This window comes from Carlito syrichta, unplaced genomic scaffold, assembly GCF_000164805.1.
Source record: "Carlito syrichta isolate Samal-C Ts95f unplaced genomic scaffold, Tarsius_syrichta-2.0.1 Scaffold84594, whole genome shotgun sequence".
NCBI lineage: Eukaryota > Metazoa > Chordata > Mammalia > Primates > Tarsiidae > Carlito > Carlito syrichta.
The window spans coordinates 58,511-63,041 of record NW_007028690.1 but is presented as its reverse complement, the minus strand read 5'-3'; the positions used below and the strand labels follow the sequence as shown (position 1 = coordinate 63,041).

The 4,531-nt window shown below is 44.6% G+C and overlaps 1 protein-coding gene across 1 annotated transcript in view; it reads left to right on the top strand.

The window, feature by feature from the left end:
* The first annotated feature begins 3,194 nt into the window (after positions 1-3,194).
* Positions 3,195-4,531, top strand: part of RAB11FIP3 (RAB11 family interacting protein 3) — a 55,405-nt gene continuing 54,068 nt past the window's right edge. The window contains exon 1 of the mRNA XM_008056279.2: positions 3,195-3,292. The gene's annotated coding sequence lies outside the window, so the exon portion shown is untranslated. The remainder of the gene's footprint in view (positions 3,293-4,531) is intronic.

Here is a 4,531-nt window from a genome sequence, read left to right as displayed (position 1 = left end):
GCTACCACGCCCGGCTGATTTTTTGATTTATTGTAGAAATGAGGTCTCGCTGCCCAGGCGGGTCTCGAACCCGCGGGCTCAGGCAATCCACTCACCTCAGCCTCCCAAAGGCGCGGGATTACAGGCTGAGCCACCAAACCTGGCTTCATCTTGGTTCTTTTAATGGAATTTAAATACCACAATCTAGGACTGTTTTGAATGGACAGAACTAAAAAGTGTGTGTATTTTTCATTATTACTTATGGGTTCACAGTGATACCTAAAACTTAAATTTAGGATTGTAGGGTGCTGTGGTCTGAATGTCCTCCAGAATTCATATGTTGAACTTAATCACCAACGTGATAGAGGTGGGGCCTTTAGGAGGTGATTAAGTCATGAGGGTAGAGCTTTGTGAGTGGGACAGTTGAGGGCCTTCATAAAGGTCCTGGGTAGTGTGTGTCCTCTCTTCTGCCCTTCTGTCACATGAGAGTGCAGCAGTAAGACCCTCAGCACACACTGATGCTAGCACCTTGATCTTGGACTTCCCAGTCTCCAGTACTGTGAGAAATAGATTTCTGTTCTTTATAAATTACCCAGTCTGTGGTATTATGTTCTAGCTGCACAGACTAAGACACCATGTGTCTTGTCTTTTTTCCTCTTCAACTGTGTTGAGAATCCAGTTCTCAACAACTCCTGGGTGATGGATTAGATGTTGCTTAGTGCTTGACATTGCTGCACAAAGTTTAAATGATATTCTGATTTTCAGTGTCTTATAAGTCACTTGATTTTTGTACAGCTACTTAAAGTATTTTTTATCAAGTTCCCAAAGTGCTAGAATATTTAAAGTATTAAATTTGTTTTTTCTTTAAAGCCTAAGAAATTCACTAGAATAAGCCTTCAAAGTAGGTCTTTTGGAGTGGGAGTTGATATTCTAGGTATTTTTTGTATTTTTTCAACATATAGTTAATTTTTTGGGGGGGAAATTTTTCCTAAATATAGTTTCAATATTCTGTGCCTTTGTTTTGATTTTCTTCTAAGAGGCATCTATTATCCATGTAGTCAATCTTGATAGCCTCATTTCAGTGTTTACCACTTTCTCTTGAACCCTTTATCTCTTTATTATTTTGAAGAGCTCTGTTGAAGTATAATTTGTGTTCCATAAAATTTGCTCATTGTAAGTGAACAGTAGGTCAATTTTTTTTAGCAAATGATTAGAATTATGCAGTCATGGCCGGGCTCGGTGGCTCAGCCTGTAATCCTGTGCCTTGGGAGGCTGAGCTGAGTGGATTGCCTGAGCCCTCGGGTTCAAGACCCGCCTGGGCAACTTGGTGAGACCTCATCTCTATAATAAATCAAAAAATCAGCCGGGCGTTGTGGCGCAGCTTCGACCTGCTGGGCTCCAGCCATCCTTCCGCCTCAGCCTTCCAAGTAGCTGGAACTACAGGCACGCGCTACCATGCCCGGCTAATTTTTTTTTTTATTTATTGTAGAGATGAGTTCTCGCCAAACAAAACAAAGCAAAACAAAAAGAATTATGTAGTCACCACTACAGTTTAATTTTCCAACATTTCCACATCCCAAAAAGATCCCTCTTGCTGTTTGCAATCAGTCCTGCTTCTGCTGCACAAGTCTGGGCAAACACTGATCTGCTTTTTATTTCTTTTCTTTTTTTTTTTTTTTGAGTTGGAGTCTCACTCTGTCACCCAGGCTGGAGGGTAGTGACACGCTCCCAGCCACTGCAGCCTCAATCTGTTGGATTCCGGTGATCCTTCCCGCCTCAGCCTTCCAAGTAGCTGGAACTACAGGCGAGCGCTACCACGCCCGGCTAATTTTTTGATTTATTGTAGAGATGAGGTCTTGCCAAGTTGTCTAGGTGGGTCTCAAACCCACAGGCTCAGGCACTCCACTCACCTCAGCCTCCCAAAGTTGCAGGATTACAGGCTGAGCCACCGAGCCCGGCTTGCTTTTTATTTCCATAGATTTTTCTTTTCTGAAGATGCTCCATAAATAAAATAATATAACCTGCAGTCTTTTGTGTTTGAATTCTTTCACTGACCATAATTTTATTTATTTATTTTTATTTTTTTTGAGTTGGAGTCTCACTCTGTCTCCTAGGCTGGAGTGCTATGGCATGTTCACGGCCACTGTAGCCTCAACCTGCTGGGCTCAGGTGATCCTTCTGCCTCAGCCTTCCAAGTAGCCAGAACTACAGGCATGTACTACCACCTTGGCTTGTTTTTTGATTTATTGTAGAGACAAGGTCTCACCAAGTTACCCAGGCTGGTCTTGAACCCCTGAGCTCAGGTAATCCTCTCACCTCAGCCTCCCAAAGTGCTGGGATTATAGGTTTAGCCACCGTGCCTGACCTGATCATAATGTTTTTAGGTTCATTTGTATTGTAGCATGTATCAGTGCTGGGACTGCAGGGGTGAGCCATTGTGCCCAGCCACATTTTAAGGTTTTTGATATCAAGAATTTGTTTCCCTCAGTTATTTTCTGCCAAGGGTTCTGTACAGTTGAGAAAGCCTTTCTGAGTGGTTCATGTGGGTTTATACTATGTGTAAATATTCTAGACACTTGCTGGAACAATACCTATAACTCCAAAATGTTCAATCTTCCTGCTCAAGAAGCATGGCTAAGCTGGGTGTGGAGGCTCATGCCTATAATCCCAGCATGTAGGGAGGCCAAGTTTAGAGGATTGCCTGAGCCTATGGGTTCGAGATCAACCTGGGCAACTTGGTGAGCCCTCATGTCTATAGTAAATAAAAAAATTAGCTGGGTGTGGTGGCACATGCCTGTATTTCGCTACTTGGAAGGCTGAGACGGAAGGATCACCTGAGCCCAGCAGGTCGAGGCTTTGGTGGGTGTGAGTATGCCACTGCACTCCAGCCTGGGTGACAGAGTGAGACTCCAACTCAAAAAAAAAAAAAAAAAGCATGGCTGTTGACTTTTCGAGAACTGGGATCTTATTTCTGTGACTCATGATTCTAGGCATTGTTGACAGTGTCTTCTCAGGAAGACACCGTGCTGTGGCTGAAGCTGCTTGTGGCCTTTGGTGGCCACCTCTTCCTCCTAGATGAAAGAAGTGGTGGCTCTTACTTTTAGCACTGCACCCTACAAGCAGCTGCTTCTCTGTATGTGGTGTAAAGGTCACATATGTAATATACACCACCCTGAGTTTTAAAGATTTGGTTAACGTATTCTCATTTGGCAATTGCAGGTGAAGGACTTAACTAAGTACTTGGATCCCAGCGGGCTCGGCGTGATTAGTTTTGAAGACTTCTACCAAGGGATCACAGCTATCAGGAACGGAGGTCAGTCATCCCTACCATGCACTCCCACTGCCTCCCCCAGTCCCTAGTCACCCTCTCAGATACCCTCACTCCACCAAACTCCATGCAAGTGTAATGTCTTCCCTTCTCCTTCAAGCCCCTTAATGCTCCAGGCTTCAAGATGACTTCTCTCCTTGTTCTTTGCTTCTCACATACCCAGCCTTCCAGAATTGGCTGACTGAACCCGGCTTACTCTGTTTCTTTATCACACCTCTGTCCATCCTAATGTCTACCCACCAGTTCATTTTTTTAGATGGGATGTGTTTCAAATCAGTATGCTTTTGTACACCCACCCTAAACACTTGTGCATGCATAGCAGTCATTATCTAGAGCTCAGTATTTGTTTCGTCTTTTTTTTTTTTAGTAAGAATTTGCCTACAAGCTGGGCTTGATGGCTCAGCCTGTAATCCCGTTCCTTTGGGTGGCTGAGGTGAGTGGATTGCCTGAGCCCGCAAGTTCGAGACCCGCCTGGGCAACTTGGCGAGACCTCATCTCTACAATAAATCAAAAATTAGCCAGGCGTGGTAGCGCGCGCCTGTAGTTCCAGCTACTTGGAAGACTGAGGCAAAAGGATCGTCGGACCCCAGCAAGTCGAGGCTGCGGTGGCCGGGAGCGGCCACTGCACCCCAGTCTGGGCTACAGAGTGAGACTCCAACTCAAAAAAAAAAAAAAGAATTTGCCTACAGTGAAATGTACAAATCTTGTGTGTACCATTTTGTGAGTTTTGGCAACTTCCCGTGCCTGGTAATGCGGTCCCTGTTGAGAGTATCACCATCACCCTGTAGTTTCCACATGCCTTTGCCCTTCTGTCAGTTCCCTCCCTCCTGCTGGTGCCTTCACCGATTTCTGTCACCATAGACTAGTTTTGCCCCTCTTGAACTTCATATAAATAAAACCATCAGCACCTGGCCTCTTTCTCTCAGCATGCTGTCTTTGAGAATCACCTCTGTGGTTATATCAGTAACCTGTTTTTTCTAATGTTGGGTAGGGTTTCATTGTATGCTTGTATTGTATTTTATTCATCTATTCTTCTGGTGAAGAACACCTGTTTTGGGCTATTATGAATAAAGTTTCTAAGAGCATTTGTGTACAAGTTTTTGTTTTTTTTTTTGAGTTGGAGTCTCACTCTCCCGGCCACCATAGCCTCGACCTGCTGGGCTCCAGCGATCCTTCTGTCTCAGCCTTCCAAGTAGCTGGAACTACAGGTGCGCGCTACCACGG